Source organism: Dermacentor andersoni, chromosome 8 (genome assembly GCF_023375885.2).
Source record: "Dermacentor andersoni chromosome 8, qqDerAnde1_hic_scaffold, whole genome shotgun sequence".
Taxonomy (NCBI): domain Eukaryota; kingdom Metazoa; phylum Arthropoda; class Arachnida; order Ixodida; family Ixodidae; genus Dermacentor; species Dermacentor andersoni.
In genome coordinates, this window is record NC_092821.1 from 112,366,615 (window position 1) to 112,386,173 (window position 19,559).

Consider the following 19,559-nt stretch of genomic DNA (forward strand, 5'->3'; position numbering starts at 1 on the left):
ATTCATTTGTAAAACAGGCATGCACAGGCTCGTTGAAGGAAACAGTACACATAAACTGGCGACATAGATGATTCAACAACGCAATTGTTCTCTTCTATAGAACTATAAAAAGGCGCACTTAGCTTGTTCTACACATTTATTTCTAAAGGAGGCCTGTGCAAGTTGTTTGATCCTATCAGAAAGTACAGCCACCCTGAGTCACGCATGCAGAAGCAACGTTGTTCAGGAAAAGTTGAATATTGGGAACGATAGCATATAGCAAATTTTGTTGCCAACGACGTATTATTTCTAGTCAGTTACCAATCTGTGCAAACTGTACGCTTTCTACTGAAATCAAGGTTACAGTGATAGTCAAAGTTTGACAGTAATAATTTTCGCTTTGAGTGACAGCAAGGTCTATTACGATGCGGCAACAATAAGCGAACAGCAATATATTTTCTACTGTCGCGTACAGGGAATAGGACTGTTACGTAGTAATTCCATTATTCCAAAAGGACTTCTTGTTGGGCAAGTTGGTGCTTAGATTTCCTACGTATACTTTGTGGCGCAAAATACATTTCTTGAAAAGGGACAGAAGGAAGGAAGATAGTGAAGCGCCAAGCTACCAACTGTTTAATGACAGCCTGAACAAACGTATAGAAGAAAATACAACTTCCGCTCATGCGCAGGGAGCCAACGTGTGACAGAACAAAATGGTCATGATAACATACTTTGGATGAAGCACATTTCTGCGGAATATAATACGATAGATGTATCGCTGACACAATAAGACCCTTTCATTTTAATATGAAAAGCTTCCAACAGCTCCCTTGCAGCTTGGTCCCTACTTTTGCCAAGAATCAATAGTCGTTCAAAGCATAGCGTACAACGACAGGCTTTACAGTGCGCAGGAAGAAGCGCCCTGTAGTACCTGTAGCAGAGTAATAAGAAATCGAAATCGAAATTTTGTCGTTCAAATAAGCAAGCTAGATTTTTGTAAAATATTCTACAAGAGTTCTTGATGACATTCTCTCTATCTGCGACATTGTTTACGTTCGTTAGACTAGGCGATACGCAAATGAACGGTTAGAAGATCACGCGGTGTCAACTAAGAACAGTAGTGACTCACACCTGCGTCTTCTGTGTAGGGCTTGAACGTGTTCACCTGTGCTATGTGCTGCACGCCCAAATTCTAGACCAAAGTTGTCATAAAGCCGCGAGACACTTGGTCCAGGTCTCTTTTACCAGGAAACAAGGTGAATCGTGTAATTGAATCTTCTATTGTGCCCCACAATATTGAGGGTTTAGTTTAGCTCCATTGGAGAACATTTTTGGTCATACTTTCATGGATATTTTATTTCCTGTCCCTCTGGGCGCGTGTTCTTATTTTTGACATTCTACTTATTTTCTACTTTTACATATATTCCTCCCTGAAACGATTTACCGCTTCTTCTGGTGTAATATATGAAAAAGCCGGACTTTACGTTCATGAAAAGCACAATGTTCACGTAGCTAGCTAAACCAGACAATGACTACCGTTTTTCATTACAAACGAGAAGAAGAGAAACCGAGGGGTCCGATTTTGTTAGTCACAACAGTGTCAAACCAAGTGATAGTCGAGCTCAGGCAAGCGTGCGTGTAATGTTTGCGTACCTGATCGAAAATTGCGGTCCGCTATTCTTACCAAACTCAAGCAGCTTCTCGCGCGAATTGCGAGTTCCAAATGCAAAAGGTCCTTATTTACAGAAATTCCTGCCGTTCTTTTTTCAATTCTGTCTGGCTGCGAGAAGTGCGTATTGTAAATTGAAACCTACTAAATTTGCAATTATAACGCGAGGCTTGTCCGATAAAGATTTGTCGATCTGTGCGCTCGTAGAACTGACATCATCACTCAGCTGCGTGTTTAAATTTCAACACAGAAGTTCCAGAACTTTGCGTTCAAAGTGTCCCCAGGGCTCCGAGTGCCTATGTGGAAATCAGCGAAAATATAGACTTTCTCGACGGGACCTATTCTTGAAATAATCCAAGCAATTATTGTGGGACGCAATTAGGAAACGGACAGCATCTGATAGTTGTCTGGTAAGTACGACATCAGTGCTGTATGGTGAGTTTGCCAGTTTCTTTTTTGTTTTTTTTATACACTGGTCAGTCTGTTATAATGTCGGCCCTTTGCTGCTGAATATTACTCTATAGTTGTTTGGAGTTGTTAACCTGGTCCACCATATTGGCATTGTTTTTGTTCTATACGGAAATCCAGTAGTGTTAAAGGAGCCACTAAGTCACTTCTTTTGTTCGCGTTTTTCTCTAGGCTCTCGATTAAGTTCTCTGTCTCCTTCCAGATTAAGCAGCTTCATAACACGCAGTCACTCGCACACAAATTGTCCATGTATACGCATCGCAGCGCCACAGTGCTGGACATAAGCATGCCTCAGCTATTCTAGCGAATTGCCCGCGTTATTCAGTTATCTAGGTCAATTAGTCACAGGAAACTCTGATCACTGAGGGGCAAATTTCAAGACAAATGAAAATGAGTTCTGTGTATACTGCAGGCACACGGCTAACCAGTCCTAGTAACCCGTGGATATTCTCGAGAAAGCGAAACTCTCACTCTGCGTTTTCTATCAACACTGAACAATGAAACCAAAACTAACTTTAAGAAAACAAAGACGCTTACGCACAATCAATGCAACATCGAAAACGAACGAAAAAATGGCAAGTGTAGGTGTGGAGGGAATGACTGTGGTACAGGAAAGAGATCAAATGATGTAAGTAGTTTACGCTGAGTGGAAGAAGCGCAGCTGAGCATAAAATTTATTGCACGGAGTCAGGAACCGGCAATATACCTTAATATTGCTATGACTGCCCGCTTAGAGGAAACACAGCTGAGGGCAGTAGGGAATCAAGCGATGAAACTGTGGAATTTTCGAGCATTGCCTCGAATCATCGGAATAAAGGCAGTGGTAATGGACATCGCGTTATTCCTGCAGTGGATGTCAGATAGGTCTGTGGCGATGACGGCGCTGTTCTCGGCGCTCGCGGATCAGAGGGCGTTTCTAAACTAATATCTTCTTGGCGGCCGATTCACATTGCCGATACTTAAAAATGCGGTTTAAAAAACGTGGCAGCAAGACTCTAAGAGCAGAAAGCACTCGTTACGTGAGCTGGCACGCAATGCCTGCAATCATTTGCATATTTGTTTACTGGTAGAAACATAGGAACACATTACATTTTTTGAAGTGAAAGGTACGTTTCTAATAGCCTACTCTGGCGAACAAAGGGCATCCTATTCTCGACACAGGTTGCTGTGCACGAAAGGCTCACCAAATTAAAAATAAACGATGCAAAATCTGCCGATTCAGACTGGTCGCAGGCACAATCAGCAATAAAAACTACCCGTTAAATAAGGTTGTCTTCGCAACCACACAGAAATATATATATATATATATATATATATATATATACATATATATATATATATATATATATATATATATATATATATATATATATATACGACAGTGGGGGGGGGGGGGCAAACTGGCTCACCATTATCGCCACTGACATAATTGCACGCCTAGGTTCCGCGACACTAAAGTCTTGAAGATGTTCGCGTCACAACTACATCGAGAAATCTTTGAAGCCTACTGTATAAAAATGCAATCTGGCAGCTGCGTAAGCAGCTCTTCAGTGTCCCTGAGTGATAAAGATTTCAACTATTTACAAGCAAACCTGTGCCACTCACATCCGCATGCCAATGTCGAGTGATGGTTGTCTGATGATTATCAAGTGTGATTATGATACATGTATAAATGTGGGCTTTCCCGGAGTAAATCGCAGTCGAAGTTCCGCGCCTGTCCTGTGTGTTTCCTTCTTCGTCCGTTGTCGTTTGCGCGGCTACATGATGCATTCCAATATGTAACAGAAGGAGAAACCACAATTTTACATGTGCCAAATCAATTTTTCAACTGCAAGCGACACTGTGGCTTCTAAATGAAATGTAAGGTGCGCACCTCGGTGTGCGCAGTTAAGTGCCTTAATTCCTCCTTGCTTCCGCTTTGGGGGCCGCGATCAGCTCTAATGAACCGGTTTCCTGAGCATGCACGTAAACAATAATGACTTCTTAAACCTGGGGTACTCTGCACCCAATGCTTCCTCTTTCTGGAGCCAAAGAAGAAGCCATACTTCTAAAATTAGGTGCAAAAAATAGATAAAAGGGAAGACATGAAAATCTGTCTGCTTCATGTCAGCGTTTAAAATACAGAATTACAGTGGTTTCCTTTGCAGTCTTGATTTACTCACTTTTATATCAGCAGCTAACCAAGCATGAGCTGTTCTTTTTAGTGAACACAGGCAGCGTGCTCATTGCAAGTATGTGTTATGTCACTAAGCACATTTGCAATTTCATTGTACCACTATGTTTTATCACATCGATATATTTGTAGAAAAGCAAGACAAAAACAAGTTACTTATCATAAAACTAATCAGCTTTTCCTTAAAACACATTTCTAACTTTTCAATGACACTTGCTCCTATGTGTTTGTCTCCAGAGAGCATACTTGACCTTGACTTTCTCATTAGAGGCATTACATAAATCTACCATGTTAAGGTGTCTGCCTAGAGCACGTGAGAATTTTCATCTTGGTGTGACATACTGTGTTTTGAAAGTTTTGGTGACATTTAGTAAAATGGTACACCCAATATACCCGCACTCTTGTTTTCTCGTCCAAATTGAATGGCAATGCATCTTGATTTCTTGGAGTGCGTTCCTCGGCACCACGTGGAGTCGTGCTGGGATAGCTTTTTGACATTCTTGTGTCCTTGCAGCTGCCTTCTGGCGAAATAAAAAGCAGGTGCCTAGAAAATATCGTGTGCTGAAGTCAACACGAGGACATGGTTGGTAAAAAAACATCAAGACAGTCAAGAAATAAGATCACCGCACTAAAAGAAGACTTTAGCTTAGTCTTCCTACTGAAATGTATTCGAAACATCTAAATGGTTGCAATAACTAACTGCTAAACTAACTTCAATTTTTAGATTTAAAGAGAAAAGAGATAACCAACACTTCATCCTCGTTCAGCAGCAATGTTGCAATACTCCTCCTAATAAATAAAGTACTGGTCATTGTCAGATGTCACAAGTCTTTCATTAGTCTGGTGTGTGACAAAAACCCCTTGTGACACATTCTAAGCACGTGCCCAGTGTGCCTCGCGCACCATCTCTGGTTGTGGCACACCTCAAGCCACAATTTCTGGACCATATCTGCAAACATGATGCGCGGTAGGGAAGAAAATATGGTCCTCCAGTTCAATGAATATTACTGGATGTACCTATAAAAATGCCCAACAAGGCTTGTTATGGCAACCTTACGCACATTTCAAGACTAACAAGAAACACTTGACTGCGGCCTGCATATAAGCTTATTAAAGCATGAACTTATTTTCATTTATGATGTAGGCAATGGAGTTCGTATTTGACAGACTCGGCTACTGTTTCACGTTTTGATCTACCACACAGTAGCAAAATGCAGATTACGCTTGTAACCGCCAGAGAAGGGGTGATTTAACTCTTCATAAGACATTACTCTGAAGCGCCAGCTGAAATTAGCAAATGCATAGGTATGTGCAAAACAGTATACGTATGCAAAACGCCCCTACAACTATAATTCCACACAGTAGCCGTTACATTTGATTCCGATGCATTACTCGACGCTGGACAATTCACCGAGTTCGTACACATAGGCACCCTTTCACATTCGCACCGTGCTCGAAAACCGCAACACGAGACATAAAATCAGACATATAATCACACCATTTCAATACAAGAGCAAAAACAGCACAGTCTTATTCAGCCTAAACTGTAAATTCCTCATGCATTTTCACTCTGGTAGAAAAGTTATTAACAGGATAGGGTGCCTCAGAAGGCTGGCCAGCCTTTCCGAGGCACCCTATTCCTCGTTATAACCTTTATACCACAGTGTGCTATGCCATCTGTCAGCCCGTTTATTGATTATGGATTTTCATGCATTTTCAGCAAGTTCAAGATTAACGCACCCAAGTGACCTCTTGCAGCATGTAGCTGAATGTCTGTGGCAAAGTTTCTAACTAGCACTGGCGCTGCACGTAACTTCAGTGATCGCAGATTGCCCATGGGCGAAAGACACCATCAAGCGCGCGGCTTGCCATTTTATGAGCCCCTCGCCTCAGGTCTTATTGAACATACCATGGTTTAGAGAGCGTTTGACATTTTCAAAGCGCTTACGGATAGCTACATGTGACAAAATCGCACGCAGTTATTGCGACGACTGGTTTTTCGACTGACATTGAGAGACACAGCGTGCTTGCCTAGTTCGTTGTCAATCGCGTCGGCTAGAGGTCGCGACGACTTCCTGGCGATAACATGTCATATACGCAGAATATGCACGTCAGTGAGGATTCACTTACAGTGGAGGATTTTCTATATCCAACGAATGACGAACGATTGTCTTGTTGTCGCAGCGACGCAAAATGGCTGACATATAGCCTCCCTTGGATGGCCTTCATTCCTGCTCCCTGGACGGACTGGACGGATCACTTTCCTTCGGTGCCGTGCTGCTCCGCGATGTTGTGCGCGTGCGTGGTGGGGCAACTCCGAGTGAAAAAGTAGAGCGTTGGCTCCGCGTTCTTTTGAACTGCGGCTGCCTGCTCTCTTAGAAGCAAAACGGTATGCTCTTTGGTCAGCGTGCGTGAGTGATACATCGCCGTGTTCGGGGCCAGCCTCCTACAGTTGAAGCAGAAGTTTACACTACGTTTTGTTCTCTATTGCTTCAAGAGTTGGACGAGCATTCTACTTTCTCTCAGAAGGGCAGAGTGAAAAGAACATTTCACTCTCTGCTTGCTGACGGAGTGAACAATGCATTTCACTCCACTGGACATTTTGCGAGGGTAAAACAATTCTTTGAAGAGTAAATCGGCCTCTTTACTCCTGCGACACTCTCCCTAGTTTATAGAGTGTAGTTGACATGAAATCGAATATTACACTGCATCCTTAGCTAGCAAAAGTTGCCTTGCACTTTCGCAACCACAGCTGACCGCCGCCATGACGAAAACCAGAAAAAACTGCAACACAATCTTGTAACGAGGTAGGCAAGTGCGGATGACAAAAACAATAGAGATTTTAGATATACAGGTCATGCAAAATATTATAACGAGAAATGCCTAATGGAAAAAAACTGGTCATAAGATGTGCTTTAAAAAAGCAGTTTTCTTGCAGGATCACTGCGCAATTTCACCTAATTCGCTAGCACCTAGCCCACACAATTTTGTTGATGTGCTTATCACAAGAACGTAGGCATGTTTTGACATCCAAAACATTCAGGCTTAATTCTCTATCTTTCCGTTTTGTGCTGACGCTATGAAGTCAGCGGAAAACATGTCGTTGTTTACGTATATCAAGTTACTTCGCAATAAATATTTGCGGAAGACGAAATGACATCCGTTTGTGAATTTCACACTTCTTTTAAGAGGAAGGCAAGGTTGCTTTACAGGAGAGGTTAAGGGAAATGTATATATTACGGCAACAAGCGGGTGCTACATCGATGATCAGTTTTCAAAGTCATGCAATTTCAAAAGAGAGAAAGAGAGAGACAAAAAAAGGGAGGGAAAGATAAGGCAATAAGCCAGTGTAAGCTCCGCCTGGCTACACTGTGCTGAAGAAAGAGATAAAGAGAATAAAAGGTGAATAAAAGCTAATAAATAAGTGAGAAAAATTCACACATTAACGACATGCTACGCACTACAACTTTCAAAGTCGTTCGCACGATTCACAAGCCCTTAAGAAATTGGGCAGAGAGCTTAAGGCATTGTGTGCCGAAGCCCGTCTGGACCAGTGTCCCAGAACTTTTTCCTCTGTGAGGGGTGATCGTCCAGTTTTTTGAGCGCAGTCGCGAGCACTTTTCTTGACACACTGCAACGGGAACAGTCACAGAGGAGGTGTTTGATCGTCTCCTCGAACCTAGAGTTGTCGCAAAAATTCGAGTACGGAAGGAATAGGTTTTCGGGAATACCACGCCGAGCCACAGGTGTCAAAAGAGTGTTGCTTGCACTCGTGGTAACCTTGGTGCAAGAGAGAGCTGCATATGTGGATTAGATCTGTGGAGACGTGCGTTGGTGAATTCACTGGTGTTCCACAGAGTCTACGTAAGCTCGCGTGCGCGAGAGCGAAGCCTTATGGCTTCATATGTCCTCAACAGGGGAATTGGTATAATGTGGTCACCATCGTGGTCCGATCGGGCAGTGACATTCGCACTGTGATTTCCCGAAATTACGCAGTGACCCTGTATCCACTGGTCGATGATCTTGTGCCTCTTGTCGATTGTATGTTCGTGAAATACTCGGATGTCCGCAACTAACTCCACGTTAGGTACAAAGGTTGAAAGGGGATGGCGTACAGTGGAGGGGTGCCTTCGAGTTGCAAAAGATTAACCACGACTGTGATGATTTGTGTCCAATAAACACCAAAACAGCACGGATAGCTGCAAGTTCCGCACCCCGTCGAGGATCTAATGCGAGACGCCTTGAATTGTATTCTGACAGATTTCCCTGGAATTACACCTGCTCCAGTTGAACTTTTGGAGGTGACGGAACCGTGAACTTAAACGTGGATGCGCTCTCTGCACTTCTCGTGAAGGAATGAAAGCATGTTTTGTTTCACGGAGTTGACATGTCCATTTACTTTCAGGCATTTTAGAGGTTTAATGAAGTGAACCTATGAAGAAAGCGTGAGAGCAGTGTGTCATAATATTCTCAGTGACATCATTATTGACTTCATCCATAATTACATGGTGCATTGTGGACAGACACAATGATTCCATTGTTTCCCGAAGGAAGCAGACGACGCGCATGGGAGAGTGACTTGTGTAAGAAACTTGCCCATTGGGAAAAGGTGACCGATAATATATGCTGGTTTGTTCAAAACACTTCGCTCGGGTGTCCTTTCTTGTCGGCGAGTAGAACATTGCTGATATATATATATATATATATGTAGATGAGGGCTAATCAGAAAGTATTTGCCCCTATTTTTGCAGCCAAATAAAGGCTGTAAATGGGAAGTCAACATATTCATTACCAGCGGCAGGCCTTTCTTGCACCAGCCCGGCCTTATCTGCAGGTAGCTCCGCGGCAAGGCGGTGCTGTCAGATGTTGAAGATGGTGGTTGTTCTTGACATGTCGCTGCCTTAGAGCAACGAGGTGTGATTTGCTTTATATGCAACAAAGAACGAACGCCCATCGAAATCCACAGGGAAAGGTAGCCCACGTATGCGGAAAGGTGTCTCGCTTTCACAAATATGAGGCGGTGATGTTGTGCGCTCGCAAATGTCCTGAAGACTTGCATGACATTGAGCGTTCTGTGAGGCCGCGCGCGTCGCTGACTGACGACGCAGGCCATCCCAAATTTAGTATTGCGATGGGACTAATGTCTGAACCGGCGCGGAGACTAAGTCGACAAATAACGTGCGGTAGGTATAATAGTAGGCATATTTTGATGTCAATGCTTGTTGGCTTCTTATGATATGATTAATGAAAACCAGACCCCTCGGTTAACCCCATTTCTTCTCGTTTATTACATAACGAAGGTCTCCATTCTGGTAACATTGATGCCTTCAGGTGGCATGCGTGGGTTTATTGACCAGTTGCCTTCACCCAAAATGGTCACGTACTCGTGACGCCTGCGGCAGAAAGGATGTTCCACATCCGCCGCCTAGGTCTGTGAGTGTTGGCGCTGGCTGACACTCCCAGGGTTCTACAAGGAAACATAAATACCCAAGAAAGTGGACGGGGAAGCGGCGCCGTCATCATCATCATCATCACTATCATCATCATCAGTGGTTATGCCCACTGCAGGGCAAAGGCCTCTCCCATACTTCTCCAACTACCCCGGTCATGTACTAATTGTGGCCATGTTGTCCCTGCAAACTTCTTAATCTCATCCGACCACCCAACTTTCTGCCACCCCCTGCTACGCTTTCCTTCCCTTGGAATCCATTCCGTAACTCTTAATGACCATCGGTTATCTTCCCTCCTCATTACGTGTCCTGCCCATGCCCATTTCTTTTTCTTGATTTCAACTAAGATATCATTAACTCGCGTTTGTTCCCTCACCCAATCTGCTCTTTTCTTGTCCCTTAACGTTATACCAATCATTCTTCTTTCCATAGCTCGTTGCGTCGTCCTTAATTTAAGTAGAACCCTTTTCGTAAGCCTCCAGGTTTCTGCCCCTTACGTGAGTACTGGTAAGACACAGCTGTTTTAAACTTTTCTCTTGAGGGATAATGGCAACCTGCTGTTCATGATCTGAGAATGCCTGCCGAATGCACCCCAGCCAATTCTTATTCTTCTGATTATTTCAGTCTCATGATCCGGATCCGCAGTCACTACCTTTCCTAAGTAGATGTATTCCCTTACCACTTCCAGTGCCTCACTACCTATTGTAAACTGATGTTCCCTTCCGAGACTGTTAAACATTACTTTAGTTTTCTGCAGATTAATTTTTAGACCCACCCTTCGGCTTTGCCTCTCCAGGTCAGTGAGCATGCATTGTAGTTGGCCCCCTGAGTTACTAAGCAAGGCAATATCATCAGCGAATCGCAAGTTACTAAGGTATTCTTCATTAACTCTTATCCCCAATTCTTCCCAATCCAGGTCTCTGAATACCTAGGTCTGAATCTAGGTCTCTGAAGCCGCGCCGCGGTAGCTCAATTGGTAGAGAATCGCACACGACAGGCGAAGGTTGTGGGATCTTTCCCCACCGGCGGCAAGTTGTTCTTTCAACCACTTTCATTTCCATTAATTTATAATTTCCTTAAATCATTTAGTAAGTACAAGTAATTTCCCCTATGTTGTCCTTGGTGTCAATGTTTGTTGGCTTCTCACGATATGATTCATGAAAATCAGGCCCCTCGGTTAACCCTTTTTCTTCTCGTTTAGCACGCATACATGTATTGCCTGCATGTACCTTATTTTGGCTAATAAAAATACAGGCAATGACTTTCTGGTTCGCCCTAGTATTTTGGAATACCTTGCTGGTGTTTCAAACCGTGGAGTGTCGATTGTTTAAATAGGCGCCCTATGAAATTAGAGTGATGCACGCTTAAGCTTTACATTCTTTTGCCAGTTTCGTTTTCTGTCCAGGAATTAGTGTTACTAATGCTTTAGGCAGCACATATTCTTGGCACTGTGCTTTTTCCGCAAGCACGGAAGCAGGAACGATAACCAGATCGGAAGGTCTGAAGCTGTTCCTGACGCATGATGCGTCGCGAGGTGATATATCGTTTTGCTAGCATGCTTTAGTTTGGCGGAGTAAGCAGACGATGCTGCTTTCTCATTAAACGCGGCGAGTTGTCAGTTCATTTGCTCGCAAAAACTTTAGAAGCGACTGCAAACGGCGCCCGTTCCAGCCTTGCATTCGCCCTGTGCTCAAGCGCCGTTAGTTTGCTTTGCGACACCATCCGAACAGCTAAATTTCTTTACAACTGGTTCACCTCATTCCCAAGTTGTGCATTCACATTAATAAAAGTGACCTTGCCGTAAAAAAAAAGAAAAAAAAAACTCGCGAAATTCTGGAAACCCGTTGAAAGAAACTGAGCTTGGTCCGATTGGCTGTTATTCCCTTCTGAAGTTTCACAGGGGTTTAACTCCTGCGGGCGGCCGGTGTCTACCTGAAATAATGCGTGCTGGAAGTACGAACAAGCGCCAGTCATCGGACGCGGACGAACTTATCAAATGGGTCGACTAACTTTAAAGAGAAAGGTTCACCCTGACTCGCCAACGGAAACTCTCATTTGCTTTTTATTCCAAAACACGCTGACGAGGCAAACGTTACAGTTTTTAGCCTCGTTATTTCGGCGCAAAATATGCGTACTTAGCTTCTGAAAGCGGGAGAAACGTTACTTCTCATATATTCTGGGAATACAATTTGGAGTACTGCAACACGAGTCGTTGTGCGGAATTGCCTATCAAGGGTCACAAACAGGCAATCGTATTTTGCCTGTACTACTGCAGCGACGTCGGCAACAAGTGCTTGCACCTTTCAGAGAGGCCAGTTAGGCACAAAGGCATCCCTATTTTAACCTTCGGCTAGCTTGAACTCCACTGAGATTCAAAAAATTTCTCACGCGACTTGCTTGGCTGGTTTTGCACGCACAGCGCAACTATTTCCACGGTTTCGTAGCTGAAATTGAAACCGGTCAAAAAAAAAAAAAAAAGAAACAACAGACGATTGGCAGTAAGGACCCTTTCGGCTGTGGCGAAATATCTCGATTCGATGCAACAGACCAGAAACGCGAGAACTGCGCCAGGCGATAAAGCCGACGCGACCCTGGAAGTCGCAGCCATATTTGTTTATGTTGACAGTATTACCAGCACAAGTTCATTTGTCGATAGAAGTGGCTTCTTCGTGCTCGTCTCTCGTTCACTCTATCTCCCCTTTCCACTCTCTTTCTCTTTTTATCCCCCTTAACCCTCCCCCCACGCAGGGTAGCAAACCGGTAGTACCTCCGGTTAACCTCCCTGCCTCTCTATGCATCCTCTTCTCTCTCTCTCTCTCTTGTCACCCGCCGTGGTTGCTCAGTGGCTATGGTGTTGGGCTGCTGAGCACGAGGTCGCGGGATCGAATCCCGGTCACGGCGGCCGCATTTCGATGGGGGCGAAATTGTGTACTTAGATTTAGGTGCACGTTAAAGAACCCCACGTGGTCGAAATTTCCGGAGTCCTCCCCTACGGCGTGCCTCATAATCAGATAGTGGTTTTGGCACGTAAAACCCCATAATTTAATTATTTTTTCTCTCTTGTCGATAGATAATCGTCTAAGGGCAAGATTTCATAACGCTAATCCACTACACTCATTCAAGCGAAGCGCGAGGACATATGATTGGTATTTTGTTCTTATTCCCTACGTTATCGAGGGCTGGCTTGTTTCATTGTTAGGGCATGTTTCAATAGGGCATGTTTCATTGTTCTTACAGCTGCTGGCAACCTCTCATAGAGTAGCGCAACGTCGTAACTGCTCATCGACAGCGCCTGACCCGTGAGACCTTTCGCAGCCACGTCGCTTGCAGCTGTGGTGAAAATTTTGGCCATCCTCATCAGAACGACAGCTGCCCTTGAACGTATTGCTATTTCGACACACAAGTGTGCAAGCAAATGAGCCCTTGTTAGCGCTCAGATGACTCGGCACTCAGCTGAATTGGCATTTGAGCGCTTCTAATTCAACTCGGAAACTATAGGCTCGTGCGTCTCTCTAGCTGTGATTATACAGAAAACTCCGCAGGACGTAGAGCATTAACGTTACAGAAAGATTATATCTACCGCAGCATCCGGGGTACAGTCCGCGTCCAGTGAACAACGTGGCGGCACCACATATACGAACTGCGCCTTACTAGGGGAGCGGACTTAAACATCAATTTTTTTTACGCCAGACACCGAAATCTTGTGAATTGCAAATGGTTATCGAGTCATATCACTGAACTAATGTTATTACGGAACCTAAATGCATCGGCCATCTCTCTGATAGTTTGATAGATGCATTTACAACAAATTTTTCTGAACATTGTAGAGATTCAGGTGTAATTGTCACAAGTTTAGGTGACCATTTACCGATTTGTATGTTCGGCTGTTTTTATCGCTGTTTTAAGGACACAAATCACGCTGAGACATTTCTCGTGCAGAATATCAACAGCAAACATTAGGAGAATTTCGCTCGAAAATTGAAAATATAAACTGGAGCTCCCTGCTTGATGTAACTGATGCAAACAACACTTACAATACGTTCACAAGCTTTCTGAAGGAAGCGTATACTTGCTATTTTTTGTTTAGACAAGCAAGAAGGTCCACTAAATACGCAAACCATGGGTTACGAATGAGTCTCAAAATTATTCGCGAGAGAAATTCATTATATGCTAAATTCGTGATAACAACGGCCACTAATGATATCGCAGCATTCAATAAATGCCGCAATGGTGTAACTAAACTTTTGAAGAACACGAAACCTGCAAACTTTGAACATCGGTTTAGTCAAGCAAACGGTCGAAGCGAAACAGTCTGCGGTGAACTTAACAAGCTTTCAAGACAAAACCGTGAAGATGAGTTGGGAGTTACTGCCGGTGGCAAGTTGTTAAGGGCGAGGAGCAAACAGATTTAATGACTACTTTACTTCTCTAGCCTCAAGCAACTACAACGAAACCGCAATGGAGTTATTCTGTGTACTAGTCAATAAACATTCAGCCTTTTTTGAGCCAACGTCACCGGAAGAGGTTTTCTTAGCTTTCATGTCCCTGAAAAACAGCACATCACGTGATCTTAATGGGCTGCAAATAACATCCTTTAATTTGTGCTCGATCTTCTGTTACCTCTCCTAACTCATACATTCAATATTGCGTTATGTACTGGAGTCTTTCCTGCAGCAATGCAACATTCCAAAGTTACTGTACTGTTTAAATGCGGGAACAAAAACGAATTTTCAAATTACAGACCAGTTTCAGTATTACCTGTTTTTCAAAAGGATTAGAAAAAAAATATCTATAAAAGGGTTAGCACATTTTGCGTGAAACATTCTATCATATGCAAGCAACAGCTTGGTTTCCGAAAAGGAATGTCGACAGAGCTTGCTTTACTATCAAAAAAGGAATTCATTTTTAACGGTTCTCAAGATAAAAACGTAACAATAGGAGTTTTATTGACTATTCCAAAGCGTTCGACCGTATTAACCATCTAATTTTATTTGATGAATAACGACATTATGGGTTTGGCGGCATTCCATTAGCACTTATACAGTTACATTTAGGAGGTAGAAAGCAGTGCATCTCAATTAAATTCCGCTAGTCAACTGTTCAAATAATATTGCAAGGAGTTCCGCAAGGCAGCGTTATTGGGCCAACATTGTTCAACACCTACAAAAATGACATCGTCCATATAAGCAAAAAAACACACTTTGTAATTTATGCCGACGACAGCAGTTAGTTTTTCCAGTCGCCTAGTCTGGCTTACCTTGCCAACCTGGCAAATGACACCCTGACTAGTTTACTTAAATGAAGTAAAATTAACTCCATTGAAATAAATACTACGAAAACAAAAGCTATTCTGCTTGCTGCACCTCAGAAAAAAATTGATAGGAACATAATGTTAAAGCTTGGTGCAGATAGGGTAGAGCTTGTAAAACAGTAAAGAGTTTAGGAGTACTTTTTAATGAGCATTTATTGTGGGATGATCAAGTCGCCCGAGTTTCAACATCATTGGCCAGGGTTTGTGGCATAATAGGCAAATTCAGGCATGTCTTTCCCCCTAAAACTTAACTTTTAATCCATAGCAGCATTCTTTCTCCTCATATAAATTGCTGCAACCTCCGTATGGGGAACCACTTCCCAAACGAATCTTCATAAACTTCTTGTCCTGCAGAAAAAAGCCGTTCGCAATATTACGTATGCGTCCTACGATGCTAATACAAATGCAATATTTCGCTCCCTTAACGTGATTCCCGTACAACACTCGTACGAAACAAACCTTGTTTTAAAGTGCAAGAACAGTCTTCTATTCAACAACACAGCTTTCTTAGATTTATTCAAATTAACTTTCCCCACACCGGTACTGTACAATATGAGGCAAAAGTATGCTTGGCTATTGTCATTTTCAAGAACAAATTACGAATTCACTAGATTAGAATATCGCATAGGGAAGTTACTAAACGCCTTACATAATGTTGATATAAGCCTAAATGACATTTCTAAGCAAACGTTGACAGCACAACTTCCCGAATACAGCGCATTTCGTGGAACTGGTGCCATAAATGGTTGCGCAAGTTGATTCAAATGCTTTATATGATGGTATTGTGCTTATATATGTTGATGAATATCCTTTGTACGAAAGCATGTTACTGTACTAAATTATACCCTTGTATGAGTGGCTGTATTAGTTACAATGACAAGTTTCAGAAATCGGAATGTTGTAACAATGTTTCAAGAAAATGCTATATATGTACGTATGTTTCTTTTCTCCATTGGTGAATATGTGCGCACTTCTTTTTTTGTCTCTCTCATTGATAAACTGTCGCAGGAAGTTTTCTGGTATGCATGTGTGTATACGTATATTATGTGTACTCTGCATGTACGCATGAATCTGTGCATGTTGCCAAGAAAACGGGCAAGGACCTAGTCAAGCTGCTATTTTGCAACTTTTTGTTCTTGCCGTAGCGTTATTTTTCTGTTGTAAAAGAATAATGCTGAAATAAAATGAAATACTACTGCCATGCAAAGTTTATTAGGTGTGGAATCTGAAAAAAATAGTAACCTATTATTTGCTTAAGCTTGGCTCGCCAACCTGGTCTTCTAATTGATAAGTGCTAGTATAGGCGCTTATCGCGATGCTGCTCAATATTACGGGATGCAGGCACAAACGATTCGAAAATAATTTTTTTTGCGGAATCCACACCTGTAAGCTTTTAACGCCGACGACTGTCCGATTCTTTTGTAAACTTCAACATGTACGCGTTGCATTAAGGAAGTCATGAGCACGTTGCCAAAATAACATTCACCGGCCGTCCCCAGGGGAGACAGGCAGCCTTCCTGAAACTAATAATAACTTCTGTTGATGATGGTGGCTATATTTAATTTGTTTTTCAAGTGCAACCAATTTTAATTAAAAAGCCATTAAGTAGTCGCCCAGCCGGTATGAGCTACTTAACGTTTTACCATATTGCACTCAAACATTCTGCCCATCCATGGTTCATGTCATAGAGTCTTTGAAGTGAACAAAATCTGTGAGAAAAGCCTGTGACGATACTGTTCAAATCGCTTCGTCGTTTCTTTCACTAGTATTCCAAACGTCTTCTTGTCTATATTTAGCACTGGTGAGTTAAAGCTAACGTCTGCTTTCAGCTGCACCTTTCTGGAAAGTGAACGTTTCCTTCACTTCTGGCTTGGCCAATATAATGGCATTAGTTTACAATGTGGGGAGTTCTTTATTCAAATGAAAGTAACAAAACATACTTAGTCACCTATGATCCAGACGTTTAGTCATAATAAAAATATTAGAAAATATATTGTGGGAAAATGAAAAACGTCTGAATGAAGACAAATTTAGTGCGACGTCAGTTCAAGGGAGTAAGGAAGTGTTCAAATAGTTCTAGCCGCCCTGTAAAAAAACAAGACAAAGAGCAAAGACAATTTGCACCAAACATTATGCGGAGTCTCGACACATACGTATACTTATTTACAAACAAGCATGCGATACCACGATGCGGTTCAAGAATTGCAAGCGTACCGACCGGACAAATACACAGATGAAATAATACACGCACTGAGACACAACAGTCAACAACGAGCTTCACCATATCAGCCGCGCAAAGCACAACAAAAATATTAGACAATGAGTAAAGATAAATACAGATGCAGGAAGGCTGCCACGCGGAGATGGCCCTATCTAATGCGGCATGTACTAACTACACTCTTGTTTGTCTATTTTTTCAAAGAAATGTTCAAATGTTTTCAGTGTTTTTTTTTTCTTCTGCTGTTTCTAAAAAGTTCAAGGCCTGTGAGATCGGTGAGCATAAATCGGGGAGCACAAATTCCACGAAGGTTTGAATTGTCCCTTTCTTTTTATTGCAGCATACACATGTATCATAATGTTGCGAATATATATCGCTGTTTTGTTCTCAAGTAGTAAGCTTGGTTCTCAAATGCCAGGACTTTGCTTTCTGCGTTAATGCGAAAACGTTATTTACAAATGCCCTGCTTGCCGTATTGCTGAAACGTCATGAACTTTTTTTCTTTCAATTCTTCACAGCTAATTTGCCGTCCATATTTCTCGCACCTTCTTTTTAATGACTCCGGGGTAGTATCTCGCACTTCCAATTACATTGTACTTGTTAGCAAGCTTTCTTTACTTCTTTCTGCATTCCGTATAAGGCATTTAGGGCTGAACTCTTCTAGCTGCTGATTTTTGATCATTCACGTCACTGACGCTTTCCTCAATGCTATTCGTCTTCGTTGCTTCAACATATTTTAAAAAAATACCCAACCAACGTCAACCTGAATTACCTCATTCGTGGTTTGATTTTGAGCACTCAAACCACTGGGACCACCTACCTTTCGTTAACTCCCAACTGAGACAAGATCTCTGGATTTAGGCACAGAACTGCGTTTTTGAATGTCAGCGCAATGTGTCCTTTCCAAATTCTTTCTCCTACTTTACATTTATTGTAATACCGAAATACTCTATTTTACATTACAACCTCGTCCCCCTTTCCTTTTGTTCACAGCTTTTCTTGCTGCGTGATGTAGCAGGTATTCGTTCATGTATATATGAATTATTTATCTTGCTCAATTATGAGTGTGACGTCGTATTGAGCTGATACCATTTTATTACTTATGTGTTTATGAAAGACCATTATTCCCAATTCCTAAATGCTAAAGCGAAGGCCTGCACATGTCGCTTCATTGTCACACTCATTCGCAAGTATTTCTAACTTTTCTGCACTGTTCGTTAGTATAACAAGAACTAGTAGCGTCCGGTTACGAGCATATGGTAAATACATTTTTTTGCGACTTTCCACTCGTCTTTTTGGGCCCTCAAGATAAAGCGTGAGCAATAATGGAAAGAGAGAGCATTCTTGCTCTTGTAGCGTGTGAGCTTCCCCAAGTTGCGTGCATCTTCGGGTTTCTCAAGCAAAGCCTTCCTCAATATTTTTTCATATATTTTCTTGAGCAGTTCAACGAGATCAGCGCCTATGCCCTCCTACTTGAGAATATCCCGCAGCAACTCCGTGGCTACGTAGTCATATGGTGCCATAATATCGAAAACACTATGTATAATTGCAAAATTTGAGCTGGTGAAACATATGTGAACTCCGTGCAAATATATGGTCTTCTAAGCAATGACTTGACCTCAGCTCCTGTTGTAGTTTCTCTACATTGAGTTCTTTTTCTTCACCTACTACTGTAGTGTATTCTACAGGAACAGAAATAAAGTTGAACAAATTGTTCTAATTTTTCTTGATCTGAATTGGACATTGCTGAGTTGAAGGAACCCTAACATGACATGTTCAACCTGTTTTTGCTTTTTCTTTGTTAAATGAAGCTACAAAGCTTCTAAACTATTGAAAAATACTGGTAAGGATCAGAGTGCACAAATGATTAAGTACTATAATTAAATAAAGCCTCAGTATAACGAACTATTGGATATAACCTACGAAATCTAAAGTGCTTCTTGCCGATATCAGCATGTAACAGACATGTTTTTATAACGAATATTGGATATAAGAAAGGTGAATCGTGTCAGATGCGACTTCACTGTAAGGAGGTTGAACTGTGTTGCTTTTTTTTTTTTTTTTTGCTGGATTGCCCTTCTGCTAAAAGCTTTGCTACATGTGGCTGCGAATTAGAATTTATTTATTTATTTATTTTTTCTTCACCTACTATAACTGAATCTTTTTAGCTTGCACTGAACACCCGGTATAGAGCACTGTCGCCCCTCTGGCTGGTCACTAGGAGTACGCGGTAATGTCCGCTGCAGACGTTCTCAGTTTGGGAAGAGAGAGAGGAGGAGGAGGAGGAGGAA

At 42.3% G+C, this 19,559-nt stretch overlaps 1 long non-coding RNA gene across 1 annotated transcript in view; it reads right to left on the reverse strand.

The window, feature by feature from the left end:
- The window catches only part of LOC126529216 (uncharacterized), a 530,839-nt gene that overhangs the window by 253,962 nt on the left and 257,318 nt on the right, over positions 1–19,559 (reverse strand). The gene's annotated exons all lie outside the window — the stretch shown is intronic.